The sequence below is a fragment of the Mustelus asterias genome, chromosome 12 (genome assembly GCF_964213995.1).
Source record: "Mustelus asterias chromosome 12, sMusAst1.hap1.1, whole genome shotgun sequence".
NCBI lineage: Eukaryota > Metazoa > Chordata > Chondrichthyes > Carcharhiniformes > Triakidae > Mustelus > Mustelus asterias.
The window spans coordinates 24831802-24855761 of NC_135812.1; the positions used below are offsets into that span (position 1 = coordinate 24831802).

At 46.1% G+C, this 23960-nt stretch overlaps 1 protein-coding gene across 1 annotated transcript in view; it reads right to left on the reverse strand.

The window, feature by feature from the left end:
- LOC144501878 (membrane-associated phosphatidylinositol transfer protein 3-like) overlaps positions 1–23960 on the reverse strand; it is a 291482-nt gene that overhangs the window by 79023 nt on the left and 188499 nt on the right. The gene's annotated exons all lie outside the window — the stretch shown is intronic.

Here is a 23960-nt window from a genome sequence, read left to right on the forward strand (position 1 = left end):
TGGTTTATTTAGACCTGCAGGAAATATTTGTACAATGGCCTTAAAGGGACAGAACAGATTAAACACAGCTCCATTTTCCCAACCAAATATCCCAACCAGATTCAAGGCAGAACAGTGCAGAAAAACTACTAATGTGAGCAAAAAGGTACATATAAAACAGGTTAATGCTCAAAGGCAACCTTATGATTAACACTAAGTGATTCAGAGAAATGTGCACAATTGTCCATCGATTCAGTGGGTGTTGGGAAGGACAGGGATGTATAACAATCGTGACCTTCTTCAGCAAGGAAAGAAAAGATGGTGAGTTATTGATGTGTTCCAAAATAAACTACTTGGCTTTAGACCAACAAGTGGCAATTAACCATAGTAAACTATCAATTTCCATTGCCGTTATTACAATTTCCCTTGGCCCACCGAATGTTCGCTTTCACCCACAGAACTTCATTTTTGGAGCAATCCCTATTGTGACTATGCTCAAGAATTCTTGCCAAGCCATTATCTAATTCAACAATAAGAAGTCTCACAACTCCAGGTTAAAGTCCAACAGATTTATTTGGTAGCATGAGCTTTCGGAGCATTGCCTCTTCATCAGGTGAAAAGGGGCAACGCTCCAAAAGCTCGTGCTATCAAATAAACCTGTTGGACTTTAACCTGGTGTTGTGAGACTACTTACTGTGCCCACCCCAGTTCAACGCCAGCAACTCCACATCAACAAAAAGACAGTAGCATATTTATTAGTGGCCATAAATTAGGAGAGGGGAATGTGCAACGAGACCTGGGTGTCCTCGTATACCAGTCACCGAAGGTAAGTATGCAGGTGCAGCAGGCGGTAAAAAAGGCAAATGGTATGCTGGCCTTCATAGTGAGAGGATTCAAGTACAGAAGCAGGGATGTCTTGCTGCAATTATACAGGGCCTCAGTGGGGCCACACCTGGAATATTGTGCGCAGTTTTGGTCTCCTTATCTGAGGAAGGATGTTCTTGCTTTAGAGAGAGTACAGTGATGGTTTACTAGGCTGATTACTGAGATGGCGGGACTGATGTATGAGAAGCGATCCGAGTCGGTTAGGATTGTATTCGCTGGACTTCAGAAGAAAGAGGGGGAGATCTCACAGAAACTTATAAAATTCTAAAAGGACTAGACAGGGTAGTTGCAACAAGGATGTTCCTGATGGTGGGGGTGTCCAGAACCGGGGTTCACAGTCTAAGGAAATAGAGTAGACCATTTAAGACAGAGATGAGGAGAAATTTCTTCACCCAGAGGTGGTCAGTCTATGGAATTCACGAGCACAGAAAGTAATTGAGGCCAAAACATGGAGGGGGCCGAACTTACCAAAAACAATTCCAAGTGCCAAACAGCGTGAAAATGCGAGAGAATCGTGCCCATTTTTTTGGGCGATTTCCCAGATGCAATCATATGGCACTTAGCGTACACAGTGCATTGAGATATCTGTCACTCCCCCACTCCTCCCAGACAACGTACCACCCTCCCCCCCCACAGCCTAGCTGCCACCCCTCCACCGCAGACCACCCGACCCTCCTGACTGATCGCCATCCCTACCTCCTCTCCAACTGGCCCACCTCACTCCAGGTCGATCGCTGTCCCGATTCCCTCACCCCGGCTGATCGTTGCATCCAGGTCCCCCCCACCAGCCAATCCCTGCCCCGGCAATCACCAATGCAGAGTACCCTCCCTTACAATGCTCCCACACCCTGTCTCCCCATCATGGGCCTGCCCCCTATAGGCCCCACCTCCTTCAGGCCCCATTCCTCCCTTTAGACTTCGCCCCCCCCCTGAGGTTCCACCTCCTTGACATTGCCCAGGGCCTGATGGGCAGTGGCAGAGTGCCTGGTGGACACAGCCAACATGCCAGGCTAGCAATGCCTGGTGAACATCACCAGGGTCCCAGGCTGGCACTAACCAAGCTGCACTGCCTGCCCCTGCCCCCCCCAACCATCCAGGGGGCCTAAAGGGCCTCCAATCCCACTGGCGAGGCCACCACATCTGGTCTCCGTTGCTGGGGACCACATGTGAGACCCGTCGGTGAGGACCTCCACTGGTGAGGTCGTTAAGGCAAGTGAGGCCGGACAATTCTCGGACACGAGGCTGATTACGCTGGCAGAACTGGGCCGGTAACATTGTGAGGAATCAGGTGCAAACCCAATTTTTTTGCCTCTCTCGCCCGATCTTACTGGCTCACCATGTTGACCATCCGGCGTGAGGAGCCAGTAAGTTCGCCCCCTGAATCTTTTCAAGAAGGAGTTAGATACAGCACTTGAGGCGAAGGGGATTAAAGGATATGGGGGGAAGGTGGGATCAGGCTATTAGAAACATAGAAGATAGGAGCAGGAGGAGGCCCTTCGAGCCTGCTCCACCATTCATTACGATGATGGCTGATCGTCCAACTCAATAACTTAATCCTGCTTTTTCCCAGTTGAGTTGGATGATCAACCATGACCTTAACGAATAGTGGAGCAGGCTCGAAGGGCCGAATGGCCTCCTCCTGCTCCTATTTTCTCTGCATGTTTCTATGTATATCTGAACCTTAGCTATATAAATGCAAGTTGTTGTTAATATAATAATGATGGTGCAGACTCAAACCCTCTCGAACTTCAATCACTGTTTGTGGATTAGTATATGAAGAATATGCCCACACTAATAAATTGCTAATGAATGAAGATAACACTGGAGAAATGCTTCCCCTGAGGATTCTATTTTATTATTTTCTGGTAAATCTAAACCTGCGCACAGTTAATTGTTGAGAAATGCTAAAACTGACTCTAGTACAAATTATTACTTTCCTCTTAGCGTGAAACTGGTAAAAGGTTTGACGGTAATCTGAACAAACAAAACACCAGGCAGTTTGGCAGAAATAAACCGTACGGAGTTTGCGATTCGATTTAATATGTATTCAAGTCTTCCGAGTAATTGATTTTCTGCCATATTCAATTTTATTTTCATTTTATATTTTTCCCACTTTCCAATCAGGTTGAAGACTCCTTACTCAGATATGCAGGTGAGACTTCAATTCATTCAAAACCCATCCACTTACACAGAGCTAAAATTGGGTCTGCAGTGTTTAACCCAGGAAGTAGGAAGCAAGAAGTAGTAATTATATTTAGATCAGTGCTAACCACAGGTGGCACAGTGGTTAGCATTGCTGCCTTGCAGCGCCAGGGACTTGGGTTCGATTCCCGGCTCGGGTCACCGTCTGTGTGGAGTTTGCACATTCTCCCCGTGTCTGCGTGGGTTTCCTCCAGGTGCACTGGTTTACACCCACAGTCCAAAGATGTGCGGGTTAGGTTGATTGGCCATGCTAAATTGCCCCTTTGTGTCAGGGGGACTAGCAGGGTAAATATGTGGGGCGCCAGGGATAGGGCCTGGGTGGGATTGTGGTCGGTGTAGGTTCGATGGGCCGAATAGCCTCCTTCTGCACTCCCACCCAGACTCTATCCCCGTAGCCCCTCATATTTACCCTGCTAGTCCCCCTGATACCACTGGACAATTTAGCATGGCCAATGCAGCTAACCCGCACATCTTTGGACTGTGGGAGGAAACTGGAGCATCTGGAGGAAACCCACATAGACACGGGGAGAACATGCAAACTCCACACTGACAGTGCGCCTTTGACTCTAAAAAAAAAGGCTTGTCCAATCTTTTCATGTTGTGGGGGAGGAGGGCAACATGTCAATTTTTCTCACACTTGAGGGGGGGAGGTGTTGGAAAGGGGATGGGCAAATTTGGGAAAATTAAAGTTTGGCACAAAATTAAACATGAATTTCAAAAAACAAAGTTGCCGTATGAAAAGAAACAGCTTGCCGGGCAAAAAAAAACAATATATTGATCACTAAATCACTATTGAGCCTATCAGAGGCAAAGGCGGGAGAGACACAGGCTGCGGTGGGAAGAGCTGTCCTCTGCAGAAATCTTTAAACTCATCGATCCATCTCACCAGCTTTTGAACCGGGAGCCACAGAGAGGAGCTCAGACCATGGGTTGGAAAAGCCTGATTTAGATCGTGCACAGAAAGTGGAATAAAGCTTGGGAAAGAGAATTAAGAGAGATAAAATTATTATTTTTTCATTTATTCTGGAGACTTCATACATGGAAAATAACATTTTCAGGGCCATAGACATTGGGGCGATTCTCCCATCATGCTGCGCTGATGTTTTAGTGCAGTGAGCTGAGAGAAACGCATGGAGGGCGATTCTCGGGGTTCCCGTGAGTGTTCGCGTCCCGTTAGCGTCTCCCAGCGCTGGATCTCCGGTGCGGTCTGCTCCACGGAGCCTGGAAATCGGAGGGGAGGCAGGGCTAGCATTTAAATGATATTTTATGTATCATTTAAATGCTATTAGCAGGCCTGGGATTGAATTCTCCAAGCTCGCTAGCCTCTCCCACCCTGCCAGGGTATTTCACTCCAGCGGGGTTGGGGGGGAAGGAGGTCGCATACCTCAGGTCACGTAATGATGAACAGAAAACAAATGTCAGGACTTCTGGGTGAAAGGGCAGGCGGCAAGAGATGTTCGGCCAGAATACTGCTCTTGGGAGGTGGGGTTTGCCTGCGGAGGGGGTCTGCACTTTGTGGGGGTGGGGCTGGAGACTGGAGATCGGGGCAGTCCGGGACGGGGGGGGGTGCAGGAATGATCAGGGGGGTTGCGATCAGGCCATGGGGAGTGTTAGGGGGGCAACACTACGGGGGCCCCAGGCTGGCCAGCGATCGAGCTGGCCAGCAAACAGGAGGCTGACAGTTCGGTGCCACTGCGCATGCGCAGAGTCCCGCTGGTTTCAGCCTCCCAGGTGGGAATAGGCTCCACCCTCTGAAATGTAATGAAATTCATGCTGATGGCCTTTGCAGTGCACAGAGTGTGGGAGATTCTAGTGTGAGCTCCCACTGAAAAAAACAACGTGAATTATTTCAGTTTTCCTGTGAATTCAACACTTAGAATTTCTTTGGGAGAATTCCAGCCACTGTTTGGCAGTGATTTTTTTTTAATTCATTCATGGGACATGGGCATCGCTGGCTGGCCAGCATTTATTACCCCATCTCTTGTTGTCCTTGGAGAACATTTGATAGTCAACCACATTTCTGTGGCTTTGGAATTACATGTAGGCCAGACCAGGTAAGGACAGCAGATTTCCTCCCCTAAAGGACATCAGTGAACCAGATGGGTTTTTCCAGCAATCAGGTTAGGAGAGCGGGCAAAGAGGTGGCAGATGGATTACAATGTGGAAAAGTGTGAGGTTATGCACTTTGGAAGGAGGAATGGAGGCATAGACTATTTTCTACATGGGAAAATGCTTAGGAAATCAGAAACACAAAGGGACTTGGGAGTCATTGTTCAAGATTCTCCTGAGGTTAACGTGCAGGTTCAGTTGGCAGTTAGGAAGGCAAATGCAATGTTAGCATTCGTGTTGAGAAGGCTAGAATGCAAGAGCAGGGAAGTACTTCTGAGGCTGCATAAGGCACTGGTCAGACCCCATTTGGAATATTGTGAGCAGTTTTGGGCCCCATATCTAAGGAAGGATGTGCTGGCCTTGGAAAAACTAGAATCGAAGGGCACAACCTCAGGCTAAAGGGACGATCCTTTAAAACAGAAATGAGGAGGAATTTCTTCAGCCAGAGAGTGGTGAATCTGTGGAACTCTTTGCCGCAGAAGGCTGTGGAGGCCAGGTCCTTGAGTGTCTTTAAGACAGAAATAGATAGGTTCTTGATTAATAAGGGGATCATGGGTTATGGGGGAAAAGGCAGGAGAATGGGGATGAGAAAAACATCAGCCATGATTGAATGGTGGAGCAGACTCAATGGGCCGAGTGGCCTAATTCTGCTCCTATGTCTTATGGACAATGGTTTCATGGTCATCAGAATCAGTAGATTCATAATTCCAGATTTTTGTTATTGAATTCAAATTCCACCATCTGCTGTGGTGGGGTTCGAATCCAGGTCCCCAGAACATTAGCTGTGTTTCTGGATTAATGGTCTAGCGATAATACCACTAGGCCATTGCCTCCCCAAATGATCAATTTATCATGCTGTTAGGAATTCACTTACTATTGAATGCAGGAACCCTAATCTTTTCTGGCAGTCATAATGGTGAATTAGGACAAGTGTCCCAAAGTCATGGCGTTGCGTGATTTCAATGTTAGTTTATTGTTGAAGATTGCTTCAGTGTACAGTGTGGAGGAACAATGTATCTCTGACAGCAACTTTAAGATTTCTGCATTTAACTGTACTGCCAACTGAAGTTACGGTCTGATTTGCTCATTATAACTGAATGCTGACAGCTGCCCCATTATTCTGGATGCAAGGCCTGTGCTGTTATAATATGATTTGTTTTTTTTATTATTCATTCATGGGATGTGGGTCTTGCTGGCTAGGCCAACATTTATTGCCCATCCCCAATTGCCCTTGAGAAGGTGCTGGAGGGCTGCCTTCTTGGACTGCTGCAGCCCATGTGGTGTAGGTGCATCCACATTGCTGTTAGGGAGGTAGAACATAGATCATAGAACATTACAGCGCAGTACAGGCCCTTCGGCCCTCGATGTTGCGCCGACCAGTGGTACCAATCTAAAGCCCCTCTAATCTACACTATTCCAATATCATCCATGTGTTTATCCAATAACCACTTAAACGCTCTCAACGTTGACGAATCTACCACTGCTGCAGGCAGGGCATTCCACGCCCTTACTACTCTCTGAGTAAAGAACCTACCTCTAACATCTGTCCTATATCTCTCACCCCTCAATTTAAAGCTATGTCCCCTCGTGCTAGCCAACACCATCCAAGGAAAAAGGCTCTCACTATCCACCCTATCTAATCCTCTGATCTTCTTGTATGCCTCTATTAAGTCACCTCTTAACCTTCTACTCTCTAACGAAAACAACCTCAAGCCCCTCAGCCTTTCCTCATACGATTTTCCCACCATACCAGGCAACATCCTGGTAAATCTCCTCTGCACCCTTTCCAACACTTCCACATCTTTCCTATAATACGGCGACCAGAACTGTACGCAATACTCCAAATGCGGCCGCACCAGAGTTTTGTACAGTTGCAGCATGACCTCATGGCTCCGAAATTCAATCCCTCTACCAATAAAAGCTAACACACCGTACGCCTTCTTAACAACCCTATCAACCTGGGTGCCAACTTTCAGGGATCTATGCACATGGACACCCAGATCCCTCTGTTCATCCACACTACCAAGTATCTTACCATTAGCCCAGTACTCTGTATTCCTGTTACTCCTTCCAAAGTGAATCACCTCACACTTTTCCGCATTAAACTCCATTTGCCACCTCTCAGCCCAGTTCTGCAGCTTATCTATGTCCCTCTGTAACCTGCCACTTCCCTCCGCACTGTCTACAACTCCACCGACTTTAGTGTCATCCGCAAATTTACTAATAATCCTTCCACGCCCTCATCCAAGTCATTAATAAAAATGACGAACAGCAGTGGCCCCAAAACAGATCCTTGCAGTACACCACTAGTAACTGAACTCCAGGATGAATATTTCCCATCAACCACCACCCTTTGTTTTCTTACAGCTAGCCAATTCCTGATCCAAACCACTAAATCACCCTCAATCCCATGTGTCCGTATTTTTTGCAAAAGCTTACCATGGGGAACCTTATCAAATGCTTTGCCGAAATCCATATACACCACATCAACCGCTTTACCCTCATCCACCTCTTTGGTCACCTTCTCAAAGAACTCAATAAGGTTTGTGAGGCACGACCTACCCTTCACAAAACCATGCTGACTATCCTAATCAAATTATTCCTTTCCAGGTGATTATAAATCCTATCTCTTATAATCCTTTCCAGTACTTTGCCCACAACAGAAGGCTCACCGGTCTATAATTACCAGGGTTGTCCCTACTCCCCTTCTTGAACAAGGGGACAACATTTGCTATCCTCCAGTCTTCTGGCACTGTTCCTGTAGACAATGACGACACAAAGATCAAAGCCAAAGGCTCTGCAATCTCCTCTCTAGCCTCCCAGAGAATCCTAGGATAAATTCCATCCGGCCCAGGGGATTTATCTATTTTTACCCTTTCCAGAATTGCTAACACCTCCTCCTTATGAACATCAATACCATCCAGTCCAACAGCCTGCATCTCAGTACTCCCCTCAACAACACTGTCCCTCTCCAGTGTGAATACCGACGTAAAATATTCATTTAGTGCCTCTCCTATCTCTTCAGACTCCACGCACAACTTCCCACTCCTGTCCTTGACTGGCTCTAATCTTACCCTAGTTATTCTTTTACTCCTGACATACCTATAGAAAGCTTTAGGGTTTTCCTTGATCCTACCCGCCAAAGATTTCTCATGTCCCCTCCTGGCTCTTCTTAACTCTTTCTTTAGGTCCTTCTTGGCTAACTTGTAACTCTCAAGCGCCCTAACTGAGCCTTCATGTCTCATCTTGACATAAGTCTCCTTCTTCCTCTTCACAAGAGATTCAACCTCCTTAGTAAACCACGGTTCCCTCACACGTCTGTTTCCTCCCTGCCTGACAGGTACATATTTATCAAGGACGCGTAGTAACTGTTCCTTGAACAAGTTCCACATTACAATTGTGCCCATCCCCTGCAGTTTCCTTCCCCAACCTATGCCAGCTAAATCTTGCCTAATCGCATCATAATTTCCTTTCCCCCAGCTATAACTCTTGCCCTTTGGTATATACCTATTCTTTTCCATTGCTAAAGTAAACGTAATCGAATTGTGGTCACTGTCACCAAAGTGCTCACCTACCTCCAAATCTAACACCTGGCCTGGTTCATTACCCAGTACCAAATCCAATGTGGCCTCGCCTCTTGTTGGTCTATCTACATACTGTGCCAGGAAACCCTCCTGCACACACTGGACAAAAACCGACCCCTCTAAAGTACTCGAACTATAGCTTTTCCAGTCAATATTTGTAAAGTTAAAGTCCCCCAGTACAACTACCCTGTTACTTTCACTCCTATCCAGAATCATCTTTGCAATCTTTTCCTCTACATCTCTGGAACTTTTCGGAGGTCCATAAAAAACCCAACAGGGTGACCTCTCCTTTCCTGTTTCTAACCTCAGCCCAAACTACCTCAGTAGATGAGTCCTCATCAAATGTCCTTTCTGGTAGTGCCAGGATTTTGACCCAGCAACAATGAAGGAATGGCAATATAGTTCCAAGTCAGGATAGTGATTGGTGATGGGGGAATTCAGTGATGGTCATGTCCTTGAATGTCAAGGGGCAATGGTCAGGTCCTCTCTGGTCAGAGGTGGTCATTGGCTGGCACTTGTGTGGCGCAGATGTTACTTGGCATCAGTCAACTCAAGCTTGGATGTTGTCCAGGTCTTGCTGCATTTGAATATGGACTGCTTCAGTCCCTGAGGATTTGCTGAAAGATGCTGAATATTGTGCAACCAACCATCCACAAACATCCCCACTTCTGACCTTATGATGGAAGGAAGACTTGGTGTCACATCAATATTTGTACCATTTAATGTTCTTAGATGTGAAATGTAAGAAATATAGCAAACAGGCTACCATCTCCATTTAAAACAAACATGTAACTACCTCTATTTAAGATAAACAGGTTACCACCTTCATCTGAATAGCAGAGACAGGCCTTCAGTATGAGCACATTAAAAATCCATACAATAACATTGCTGACAGTAATTATTACCTGATGCTTATCAAAGTGTCACATCAACTCAAAACTGAAGCTTTCTGAAACACAGGGAACCTTTGCAACATTCTGATTGTTGACTTTCTGCTATTATTTCAAATATAATGCCGGATGGTGCCAGATTGATTTGTTGCCAGGACATCAGCGCTTTGCAAGTATAATATAAAGTTCTGTTTGATATACTCTAACCTGAGGTCTATTTTCTCACTGAATCACCATGGCACTAGGATATTTCAACAAATTGCACTAAATGAGCCTTCAAACTAGACATGAACTGCTCTCGTTATTTTTAGCGAGTTGAAAATACTGAAAATTGTGTTCCAATGTACTCAACAGCATAAAAATCAATCCATAGAATCATAGGATCCCTACAGTGCAGAAGGAGGCCACTTGGCCCATTGAACCTGCACCGATGCAATCCCACCCAGGCCCTATCCCCACAACCCTACACATTTATCCTGCTAATCCCCCTGACAGTAAGGGACAATTTAGCATGGCCAATCCGCCTAACCTGCACATCTTTGGAATGTGGGAGGAAACTGGAGCACCGGGAGGAAACCCACGCAGACACGGGGAAAGCATGCAGACTCCGCACAGACAGTGACCCAAGCCAGGAATCGAACCTGGGTCCCTGGCGCTGTGAGGCAGCAGTGCTTGCCACTGCGCCACTCCTGGCCTGACCTGGGGCCTGGGCGGGATTGCTGTTTGGTGCCTCCTTCTGCACTATAAGGATTCTATCACATTCAATAACCATTGGTTTTCAGTGAAGAACAACTTTAAGAAGTTCCTCTGTCTTTTTAGCTTAGCATTGCACATTTTTCATGGAGCTCTTTGTTGACAAACTCAACAGAACTGCAACATGTAATCTGTACTGTGCACACTCGTGCAGCTAAACTGTGGTGTCATTGTAGAAAGAAGCAGCTTGCATTTATAAGAGAGCCCTTAACATCCTGAGAACGTCCTTACCTTGTTTCAGTCAATGTTATGTAATTACTGCACTGAACTGAGGCAGAAGTGTTAAAGCAGATATAAGTGTGCATCTTTATAAGCTTAAAGAAGGTCTTTGAGCTCACATTTTAGCTGACAGACTATACAAAATTGCACATTTGATTCTGATAGTATACTGTAAACATTCTCAAAGTTTGGACAAATAAGACTTTAGGGAGACAATCTTCAAAGTATTTCATAAAATGGAGCTAGCTGGACAGCTAATGCATGGCTGCTGACGAATTCATTGTACCTCGATGCCATGATGTCTGTATCAATATCAAGAGTTTTTCATCACACCTTCCATCTCCACTTAGTCTATATTATCAGACATGAAATAAAGTCATTACATTTTAATAACTTAATAAATTCCAGCAAAAACTTGCAAAACAATGATAGACGTGAGCTAATTGGAATGTTACATTCTAATCAGCTAAATGCAGGAACAATTTACCGAGGGACTGAACTAATGTGACCTCATGATTTCGCGATTCGTAAGGAAGAGGGTTCAGTTCCCTGAAGATTTTCTGTATTCAGTGCACTACACAGTCACATATTTGTTTTACCTTTTGTTAGTATCAATTTCAATCCTCCTGCCTCCTCCTGAAGGCACTGGTTCCTTCTGAGGTACAGTTCTGTGGGTCAGAAACGCCCTCTCCAAAGCACGCTTTTTCCAATGAGGGCACGATGGCACAGTAGTTAGCACTGCTGCCTCACAGTGCCAGGGACCCAGGATTGATTCCCGGTTTGGGTGACTGTGCGGAGTTTGCACATTCTCCCTGTGTCTGTGTGAGTTTCCTCCCACAGTCCGAAAGACGTGCTGGTTAGGTGCATTTGCCATGCTAAATTCTCCCTCAGTGTACCCGAACAGGCGCCGGAGTGTGGCGACTAGGGGATTTTCACAGTAATTGCAGTGTTGACATAAGCCAACTTGTGAAACTAATAAATAAACTTTAAAAACTTTCACATGAGTATTGGCAGGTGAGTTGATTATCGGTAGTACCACAGTTTCACTTTATCCCTTTCTCACCCATTGCCCCTGCAACCAAGATATTCATTGGGGGTTGAAACCCGGCTGATTTTCTCACCTCAATTTCAGAGATGTAAGGCCAGTTGTGGCATTTTTGTCACTATCCCACTGTCAGATGACCTATCCAAGACCAGCGACCAAATCTGACATCTTCCTGGTTTTGTATGCAGGATTCAAAATACACGGGAGTGGATGGTGAATTTGCCCTCGCAAGCCCCAAGGATCTTGTAAAAATTCAATCACTGAAGCGAGCAGTGAGAGAAAATTTCCCCCCGCCCCCAACCCCATCCCCCCTCCCCACTCCCCCCACGTGGAAGAGATAGAATCAGTGAGGGGATGTTACTCCAATCATAGGTTCGTACTCTCCCACACTTATTAAAAAGTCATTCACTGGATGTGGGTGTCATTGGCTAGGTAAATATTTATTTCCCATCCTTAGTTGCTCTTGAGAAGGTGGTGGTGAGCCGCCTTCTTGAACTGCAGCAGCCTCTGAGGTGTACATAGTGTTGTTAGGGAGGGAATTCCAGGATTTTGACCCAACGACAATGAAGGAGCGGTGATATATTTCCAAATCAGGGATGATGAGTGACTAGGCGGTGGTGGCATTCCCGTGTGTCTGTTGCCCTTGTCCTTTTAGATGGTAGCGGTCGTGGGTTTAGAAGGTGCCATCTGAGGAACCTTGGTGTTCGCTGCTGACAGGATCATGAGTGAGATACAGTTGAGCCTACCAGCAGCAAACACATGACAGAAAAGGCCTGTGATTGGAGGCACAGTGGGAAAGTGAGGGGTGGCGCATCAGCCTGAGTACCAGAACGATGGCAGTCGTTAGGAGAGGTGGTGACGTAGTGGTATTGTCACTGGACTAGCAATCCAGAGACTCTGCGTAATGCTCTGGGGATCTGGGCGCAAATCCCACCACAACAGGTGGTGAAATTTGAATTAAATAAAAATCTGGAATTTAGGAAAAAAGTCTAATGTGTCGATTGTCATAAAAACCCATCTGGTTCATTAATGTCCTTTAGAGAAGGAAATCTGTCATCCTTACCTGGTCTGGCCTTTATGTGGTATCAGATCCACAGCAATGTGGTTGACTCTCAACTTCCCTCAGGGATGGGCAACAAATGCTGGCCCAATCGGCAACATCTACACCCAATGAACAAATTTTTTTAAAAGTCCAACTGCCACATTCCCAACCACCATGGTTTTTATGTCAAGAACTGTGTCAACGATGAGAGTCTCTTTTAAGACAGGCGGGGCTAACATGATATTCAATTATTGCCCCCGATGATACTTTTTGCATCACGGTATCATATTGACTTCACTACATGGAGAGTCTCACACCCCAGCGGCAGAACCGCCAGTACAGGCTACAATAAGTTTTAACAACTTGCTTCTTTCAGTACCTTTTCTGGGCCCAGAGGAGGAGGAGGAATGCTTCCCCCAGGCCCTGCACGCAATCCTTTGGCACGCCCAGCTCCGGCATCAAGCTTTGATCACCTTGAGAGTAGTACCCTGCATACCAAATTCCGTGAACCCGTTCCCACATGCCCTCAGCTGTGACCCTCTGCACCAAAGTCTTGACTCTCTTTTATCGACCAGAGGGTAAATGAGGCTCTGCTGTTGAAATCGCCAAAGCGTCTACCCCCATCTGGACAGTCCTTGTCTGCCACCCGCTTTTGGGCTCTTGCCAACATATATTTCGACCACTGTCCTTGAGATAAAGACCAGTCACTATCGGGCAACTCCTGTTAAGTGTGTGAACACGAGGTAAGAACAGAACGGAATTTGTGAATAACAAGCAACATCGCACACACAGTAGCCAATTCAATGGGATGCCAAAGCAAAAGCTGGAATAGATGCGGAACAGAGTCCTAAACAAAACACATTTGATATACGATCCTCATAAAAGGGATACTGAATTATATTAGGAAAGAGAGCAGGAAAGAAACATTATCATTTATATATGCCTCAAGATGTTTCAATACCAGTATTCTGAAGCGTAGTCATTCATGTAATGCAAATCACATGGCAAGTTCCCAGAAACAGCAATTAAATAAATGATCTGATATACTGAGTGAGTTAGTGGAGGGAAGGCAGTAAGTGGACTAGCTTGTGTCCGCACTCTGCTCCTGATAGTAAATCCTTTAGGATTTTTCCTCGTTTAAAAGCTGATATTATGTAACATTGGCTCAATGAATTGAGACCCTGTTCACCAAATTGATTCCGGGGATGAAACTGCTGATGTATGAGAGATTAAACAGTTTGGGCTTATACTCGCTGGAGATTAGAAGGGCGAGAGGGAATCCAATCAAGGTAGATCAAATTTTAAAAGGGATTGATCAAGTAAATGTAGACCAAATGTTCCCTCTTGTGGAACAATCTCAAACAAGAGGTCACAGGTATGGGTTAAGAGGCGGTAGATTTAACACTGAGATGAGGAGGAACTACTTCTCGCAGAGGGTGGTGAATTTGTGGAACTCGCTGACCCACAGCGCGGTGGAGTCTAAATCATTCAATGGTTTCAAGAAGGAGATAGATATATTTCTAATTAAAAAAGGGATAAGGGGATATGGGGAACAGTGGTGAGGTGGGTTTGAGACCAGGGAGAGATCAGCCATGATCTGATTGAATGGCGGAGCGGGCTTGAATGGCTGAATTTGCCTATTTCTGCCCCTAATTCCTACGTTCCTATGTTAACTTTTCTAAATGATTCTTAAAGACTTTTTTTTAGGTTATTGTGCAGTTTGAAGAAAGGCCGGTGTTGGTTTCCTTAGAGCAGTGAAGGACTTCATCAAGGTGTACAAAATTATGAGGGATATAGACAGGTTAGATAGGAAGAAACTTTTCCCCTGGGGTAAGAGATCAATAACCAGGGGGCATAGATTTAAGGCAAGGAGCAAGAGACTTAGAGGTGATTTTAGGGAACATCTTTTTCACCCAGAGGGTGGTGGGAATTTGGAACTCACTGCCATGATGAGGCCATGAAAGGGGGGAGGCTGAGGAGAGCTCTGCAGCGGGAGAAGGGGGAAACTCTGCAAGGGGTGGGTAGTGATTGAGGGGGGGATTAATCAGTGGAGGTGACAATCGGCAGTGGGGCAATGTCCAGGGGGATAGGGGGAATTCTGCAGGGGCGGTGATCGGGGGGTGGGAGGGAACTCTGCAGCAGCAGCAATTGTGGGGAGGGGGAGTGAAGGAACACTGCAGTGATGGCAATCGCCAGGGGGGATTAGGGTAGAGGGCAGGAAATCCGGCACAGGGATCGGTGATGGGTCCCGATGTCCGTGGGGGGGTTGGAGGGATGACAGGAGATGTACTAGTAGACTGGGGCGCCCACACAATGGCGTTCCCAAGAACTCCACAGCCAGCTTCACCAGCGAGATTACTCTCTGCCCTCTCCCCCCACTGACAAGAATCACATCCTGGCACGTTTTTCTTAACTAAATGCCATACGATCGAGACTGGGAGCTCACCCAAAAAATCGGCGTGAGTCCCTCCCATTTTCATACTTGTTCGGCACTTAGAATTTCCTTCATAAAATTCTGCCCTATGACCTTGTCATCACGATGGAATGATGCACTTGGTGTGAACATACTTCAGCAACGGCAGGTTGAGTGCCTCTCTCAAAAAATTAGACTTGATGGCTGGAAACTTCTAGCCCCTCACTCCAGCAGCGTGAGGGACTAGAAATGGTCTGGAAGACGGAGATTTCGAGGGTTTGGCTCTGGTAGATGGAGATTTCGATGGTTCACCAGTCCTGCTGCGGAGGAAACCTGTCTCCTTGGGGGGGGGGGGGGGGGGGGTGGATTGAGGGGGGGTGATGGGTTTGGAAATTCCAGCCCATTTATCTGAGCAACGTTTTTCTGTTTCTACTCTATCTTAATGCAGTAAAGCAACTGGCTAGTTGAAATGTTCTAACTTTTTTCCTAATGCAATGAAAACACAGCAGCCTGGGGCAGGTGTGTTGAGGGTGATGGCTTTAAATGTGTAGGAGTATGTCAGTTATTTTGAAAAAAAAACTTTTGTTGCTTGCTTACACCAGTTGTTTTCTTGTGCCAGTTTAAGTACTGTGGTGTCAAGGAAATTAATGCTTTCTTTGTATGTTGTGGCTTTACATTTATTGGAAGGGTGATGATTATTGAGGGCATTCTGCTATGCTATGGGTCCAAATAGCCCATATATCTGCAGTAACACAGACAACCTGGGACACTTTTTGAATACATTTTCTTCCCACTCTGTCATGTTGACATTTGCATAGGCTGGGGCAAATTTTTTTATTGAAGATAAAATTCATTGCAGAATTCAGAGCCATTTCTTATTACACCCAAGTGTACTAACTAGATTGTAGCTTCATTTGGTCTGTCAGACTGGAAAATGTATTAAAGTGGGGTGGCACGGTGGCACAGTGTTTAGCAGGTTCAATTCCAGCCTCGGGTGACTGTCTGTGTGGAGTTTGTATGTTCTCCCTGTGGATTTCCTCTGGGTGCTCCAGTTTCCTCCCACAGTCCAAAGATCTTTAGGTTAGGTGGATTGACCATGCTGAATTGCCCCTTAGTATCCAAAGATGTGTAGAATCCATAGAATCCCTACAGTGCAGAAGGAGGCCATTTGGCCCATCAACCACAACCCCATCCAGGCCCTATCCCCATAACCCTACTTATTCACTCTACTAACCCCCTGACGCTAAGGGGCAATTTAGCTTGACCAATCCACCTAACCCCCGCATATTTTTGGAGTTTGGGAGGAAACCGGAGCACCCGAAGTGAACTCACGCAGATGTGGGGAGGACGAGCAAACTCCACACAGACAGTGACCCAAGCGGGAATTGAACCCGGGTCCCTGGCGCTGTGAGGCAGCAGTGCTAACCATTGTGCCACCCGTGCCGCCCCTGTAGGTTACAGCCATGGGAAATGTGTGGGGTTACGGAGATAGGGCGGGTGAGAGGGCCTGGGTAAGATACTCTGTTAGAGAATCAGTACAGACTCAATGGGCTGAATGGCCTCTTCAGCAGTATCGGGATTCTATGATTAAAGATAGTCCAGACAACCAGTGAACCTCTGTCAGTTTTGATACACTTTCAATGTTCATTGCAAAAAGTGTGACACATGGGGAGCTACATTTAGCGAGTTAACTAAAAGTTATAAAGTGGTAAGTGTTAATGTAACCAGAGTACTTCTGTGTTCAGGGCTTCCAGTCTGTCTCTCACTGAAGCACGGATGTGCATTTGAGAAGGTACATTAGCTTGGGGGAAAAAAGGCAACTTAAATGTGAAAAGTATGTGAATTAACCCCGTCATTATCTGACGCCGCAGAATGAATTTTGTGCATCCCCTTGTTGCACAAGTGCACCTTTGGAAGTCAGTATCCTGATGTGTTGCCAGCTCTCACTTTAAATAGAAGTATTGAGATGAAAGAAACTTGAACAAAGCCAAAAGAATGCTGGAGAGTGCTAATTGCTTGCAAATTAATTATTAAGAGGGTTGCAGATGTGACTCATTCCCAACAAGTGACCTTGTGCCAAGCAGTTAGAATTTTCATCTTGGTAACGGAGCATGGGAGATTTGTATATATTTGTATATAGTCTTGGCTATTTGTGTTGCCTTGTCCATGGAAAGGAGGAAATCCGAAAACAATCAACATAAACACAATAGGTAATGTATTACTGAATAAAGGAGTTAAGTGAGAACGCAGCCCCTGAGGATCAAACTGTAGCCCTGAAGAAAGTCTTAACATGATCCCTCAAAAATAATATTTTGACCTCCATTCGTATGACACAATTGGTTAACCTAATCAAGCCTTGGGGCAAGCATTATTGATCGACTTTCTGGTGAAAATATACTGTCCGCAGCTCCACAAAGCCAACATGGCCGGGATGCATTGTGTTCATGTTGGTCTGAATACCTGTTCCGTCAGGAATAGAATCATAGAATAGAATTATAGAATCCTTGCAGTGCAGAAGGAGATCATTTGGCCCATCGAGTCTGCACCTACCAATTCCACTCAGGCCCTATCTCCATAATCCCATGTGTTTATCCTGCTAGTCCCCCTGACACTCAGGGGCAATTTAGCATGGCTAATCAACCTAACCCGCACATCTTTGGACTGTGAGAGGAAACCCACGCAGACATGGGGAGAATGTGCAAACTCCACACAGTGAGCCAAGGCAGGATTCAAACCCGGGTCCCTGATGCTGTGAGTACATAAGAACTCGGAGCAGGAATAGGCCAACTCGAACCTGCTCCGCCAGTCAATAAGATCATGGCTGATCTTTTTGTGGACTCAGCTCCATTTACCCGCCCACTCACCATAACCCTAACCAGCTAACCACTGTGCCACCATACTGTCCTGTCGCTTCCTGGTGTATGCCAAGCCTGATGCACCTGGCATTTCCCAAGTTGGCCACTCAAAAAGAAAGACTTGCATTTATAGAGCATCGTTCACAATCTCAGTGTGTCCCAAAGAGCTTCAAAGCCAATGAGGTGCTTTTAAATTATAGTCACTGTTGTAATTTACTGTAGAGCAGCAAGTCCACACAAACAGCAATGAGCAGATCGTCAGTTTTAATGCCCAAGAATCTATTAATGCCCATTCTCTGAAATAGTCATTGCTGTTCCAGTTGCCACACCCAATGGTGTACAGGGAAGATTTTCATTTGTTCCCATATCAGGTTTTTTCCTAGAACAGGTCACTAGCCTGTCACCAAAGGCTTATAGCTTAAAGTTCGCCACTCTGCTGACCAAGGGACTGTCTCACTCTTAGCGCCACTCATTGGTGTGTTGGAGGGATTTGGCATGTTGATAACCAATCAGTTAGCCATGTTATAAATGCACCTTCCTTGGCCATCAGGTCCCGGGATGGTACTTGAACCCAGATCTTCTGGCTCAGAGGCAGGACGCCACCCACTGCATCACAAGACCTCCCTCCTTTTAAGCATTGCCATGGGATCTTTTGGATCCACTGCCAAGACCAGATCAAATGCCACCATTTAGCATTTCTTCTGCAAAACAGCAGCTCCAACAATCCAGCATTCCCTCAGTACTGCGTTGAAGTAAAAGTTTATTTATTTTATTTCTTTATTAGCCACAAGTAGCTAACACTGCAATGAAGTTACTGTGAAAATCCCCTAGTCGCCCCACTCCGGCACCTGTTTGGGTACACTGAAGGAGAATTTAGCATGGCCAGTGCACCTAACCAGCACATCTTTTGGACTGTGGAAGGAAACCATAGCACCTGAAGGAAACCCACGCTGACACGGGGAGAACATGCAAACTCCACACAGACAATGACCCAAGCCGGGAATCAAACCCAGGTCCCTGGCGCTGTGAGGCAGTAGTGCTAACCCACTGTGCCACTGCCGCCCTGAGAGTTATCCGGGATCAACAATGGTCTTAAATTCTGCTAGCCTCTGCAAATCTAGTGACTGGAGTGCCACACTATGCTTCAGGCACGCTATAGGGGTACAATGGAAAGAAAGACTTGCAAGAGTTAGAAGAAATAAAGGCACTTTCACTTCAACATAGCTATTTTAAACACCCAGATGAGCCCTGCCCAGGACACCCCTCCCACACACCCCAGGGAACCACCCTCAACTGAGTATCCCACCCCCCCTTTTGGTATTTCCCAACCACATACCAAATGGGATTCCCACCCGTCCCCCTCGACCTGACCCTCCCCGGCCTAACCCGACCAGGACTCCAAAACCACCTCCACACCGCCCCTGACCCGGTCCCCACCCTGAGTCAGAAGGTTGGGGTGCGACAGGCACTTAAGAATTTTAGCACAGGTAAGTTGATACGGAATGGCAATCCATTGCTGATTGCCTCTCCGAGGTAGTTGCAGCCCTTTATCTGGTCACTATTTACCGTTTACAGGGGTTTTCTCTATGCAAGTTGGCATCCGTTACAAGAATACCTTCACTTCAAGAGTACTTCATTGGCTGTAAAATACTTTGGGGCATTCTGTGGTCATGAAAGTCGCTATATAAATGCAAGTTTTTCTTTCCATTTTACCCCTATAACATGCCTGAAGCATAGTGCGGCACTCCAGTCACTAGATTTGAGGAGGCTAGCTGAATTTAAGACCATTGTTGATCCTGGCTAACTCTCTGTTTGACAAATGGGCACCATTACTTGTTGCCCTCGCATTTCTTGGGCCAAGCCCAACAAAGGATTCAAAGCCCCGGTGACTGGACTCAAAAGAACAAAGTCATAACCAGGAACATGCAACTAGCAAACCTTGCAATGATGCAGCCCCTCAACATTCTGCCCTGTGGAAGTTCACCTCATCAGAGTACAGTGCTGGTGCGACAGTGCTGGGAGACAATAATGTGATCCACTGCAATGACACGCAACAGATGCCGGCTCCCTGAATTATCAGGCATGCCCCAACATGACCCGAGGCTTAGCACACTGGGAATTTGCTGACGGAACAGGCATACAGACACATGAGGCTGGGGATCAGTTAGCTCAGTTGGCTGGACAGATGGTTTGTGATGCACAGCGACACCAACAGTGCGGGTTCAATTCCTGTATTGGCCGAGGTTATTCACGAAGGCCCCGCCTTCTCAATCTTGCCCCTTGCCTGAGGTGTGGTGGCCCTCGGGCTAAAAGGGGAGAAGAGCAGCTTACGGTCATCTGGGACTAAGGCGACTTCACTTTGTACCACAAGGGGAGTGAAATTAGGGATTGACATACAATCTGGAAGTATGCGCATGATTTAACTTTACATTATGGGATGAAGATGGCCATTTGAATGCCGGACTGGCCAGCGATTCCAGAGGAGTGGTCTTGGTGCTGGCACGATGGTCAAGCGTTTTGAGTGAAGTTCTCGAGGAATGGTAACTCGGCCTGCACTGAAGCAGGCTCTCTCAATATGTAAAGGTAACTGTCTAGCTAACAGATTAAAATAATTCACTAACCAGATTGTCAGCATTATTAAGTCTATTTGACGTCATGTGGGCTGCCAAGCCACAGGAAGAAGAAAATTGCGCTCGTTAATAATACAGATTCCATAGCTGCTCCAGAGCAGAATTTTACAATGGCTGGTGGCAAGTTTGGATCTGGAATAATGAGCTTCTAGCTCTCAGCTGGTGAAGGCATGAAGTAAGGTCACTTGGGCATGGTAATGATCCTGGCTAATGGTGTCTCATTTCCGGTATAACAATTTATTTCTGGAAGATTCCTTAACGCCAGTAAATATTAATGTTTCAATCAAACACAACTGGTTAAATTGAAGGTATAAATCTGAGAAGGAGACTGTGAGCAGAGCAGGGAGCTGTTGGATATTGCATTATTGGAAGGCCGTTTACAGTCTAATTGTTATTTCCTTACTACTCACATTCAATCAGTATGAAGTCTAATTACAGCTCCGAGAGAAGAATGGTACAGGTTAGGAAGGGCAGCCAGCAGCTGTGGAACTGTACCCCAGCCTGAACCACTGCCTTTGGGGGAGGTGGAGGACTGAAGGAGGCAGAAAAAAATCTTTCACTATCCGGCTGACTTTCTGTTTGTGTTGTCAGCAGGAGGCCACATCCACAGTTCAGGCACATCAGGAGGCGTTGGGCAGCAAATGCCTGCGGCCATACAGGGTATTTGCATCATCAGCCTTTCCATGTGGTATCAAGCCTGCGGTGCACAATATGGTTGCTGCGGTAGCTTAGTATGTTCATGGAAATGTCATGCCCCGAGGGCCAAAAACAGAAAAAAGCACATAGGCCAACCTGATTGAAGTACTGATCCTGAGGTGAACCCATGTGCAGAAGAACCAGCCCATTAATATTACAAGTCTCATTCACATGGTTATTGGCACTTGTTGGCATGTACCTGCTGAGCATTTCCAGCATTTTCTGTTTTTATTTCAGCTGTCCCGAATACGCAATATCTTGCTTTTAGTTCAATGCACCACCAGCTTCTACCAATTCCATTTCTAATCACTCATAAGTCTTGCAGTCATTCAGCATCAAATTTTGTTTGATAACGTGAGGCCCCTTAGAACAAAGAACAAAGAAAATTACAGCACAGGAACAGGCCCTTTGGCCCTCCAAGCCTTCACTGACCATGCTGCCCAACTGAACTAAAACCCCCTACCCTTCCGGGGACTGTATTCCTTTATTCCCATCCTATTCAGGTATTTGTCAAGATGCCCCTTAAAAGGCACTATCGTATCTGCTTCCACTACCTCCCCCGGCAGCGAGTTCCAGGCACCCACCACCCTCTGTGTAAAAAGCTTGCCTTGTACATCTCCTTTAAACCTTGCCCCTTGCACCTTAAACCAATGCCCCCTAGTAATTGACTCTTCCACCCTTGGGGCTTTCTACCTCATTAAATGCATTACGTAAATGCAAGCGGTCATTGTTGTTGCCCGTTCTTTATATTTTGGACTCCCCTTTCTCATTTGCAGTATATCCAAGTGCTACAGAATCAGACATGTTAATGACATGAAATGAAAATTTGGGAATCTGTGAGATGATTTAAAATCCTGAATCCCACATTAAGTTAAATATGATATCTATTTTGGAATTCAAAGGAATATTTCATGTGCAACATATTAAAAGGACTGTGAGTTTTATTTACAAAAGTAAATCCGTTGCCAAAGCGATCACGAGGGGTCACGGGCTACGATCACGAGGGGTCACGGGCTCAAGCTGAGAGGGGCGAAGTATAACTCAGACATCAGAGGGACGTTTTTTACACAGAGGGTGGTGGGGGCCTGGAATGCGCTGCCAAGTAGGGTGGTGGAGGCAGGCACACTGACATAGTTTAAGACTTACCTGGATAGTCACATGAGCAGCCTGGGAATGGAGGGATACAAACGATTGGTCTAGTTGGACCAAGGAGCGGCACAGGCTTGGAGGGCCGAAGGGCCTGTTTCCTGTGCTGTACTGTTCTTTGTTCTTTGTTCTTTGATTTTGCAAACTAAAATATAGAAGCATTTAGTGGTAACTGCATCTCCCAATGAAAAAGGTGCACTGAAAGGGAGTGTGGGTTGGTGATCAAAAATTACCATATTGTAGCCCGACCTTCCACCCACAGTCCCCGAGAGCAGAGCCGGAAGGACTGGGTTGCAGAGGGGCCCTTTATATTTTCAACATTCCACGGCTTCAGCTGTATAATCCTGAAGGCTTGCTAAAATCTCTACACTTCTCTACTTCTCCTCCTTTAAGATGTTCCTTGTAACTTATCCATCACCAAGCTTTTGGTAACCTGTCCTATTACCACTTACACGGTCCTGTCATTTTTACCACTCCTGTAAAGTGCCTTTACTACATTAAGGGCACTGCAGCAATGCAAGTTGATGTCATTGTTTCATGAACTGCATTCCAGCAGACCCAGTCCTTCACGTATTCTATTGCTAGCAGGATTGCAATACTTGTTTTCATCACATTTGTACAGGATTTGAAATTGTGACTCCTCTGCTAAGTAATCCTAAATTCCACATACAGTAAAAAGTACAGTAAGACATCTCACAACACCAGGTTAAAGTCCAACAGGTTTATTTGGAATCACAAGCTTTAGGAGCACTGCTCCTTCATCAGGTGAGTGGTGAACTTTTCAGTTGACCTGATGAAGGAGCAGCACTCTGAAAGCTCATAATTCCAAATAAACCTATTGGAGTTTAACCTAGTGTTCATAGAATCCTACAGTGCAGAAGGAGGCCATTCGGCCCATCAAATCTGCACCGACCACAATCCAACCTAGGCCCTATCCCCATAACACCATGCATTTATACTAGCTAGTCCCCCTGACACTCAGGGATCAATTTATCATGGCCAATCCATCTATCCTGCACACCTTTGGACTGTGGGAGGAAACCGGAGCACCCAGAGAAAACCCACGGAAGCATGGGGAGAATGTACAACTCCACACAGACAGTGACCCAAGCAGGAAATCCAACCCGGGTCCCTGATGCTGTGAGGCAGCAGTGCTAACCACTGTGCCACCGCGTGTTGTGAGACTTCTTACTGTGTCCACGCCAGTCCAACGCCAGCATCTCCACCTCACAGTAAAAAGTACCAACTTCTGTCTCTTCCTTCAACCCAGTTCACCATTTGAATCACCAGCATTGAGATTTTGGAAGAACAGGAATGTGAAATTCAGAGTGTGCAGATTAGAAGACGTAAGAGCAGGTTTGAACTAGGTAGGTGCATTTGGATAGCCTGGGTACCCTTTGGGGGAGGTAAGGCACTCTTTGGGATTATTAAAAGTGAACATGATTATGCACATTTTCCGCACAAACTTATTGGACCTGTCCAACTATCAAGGAAGTGTCTAACTGTCAAGGA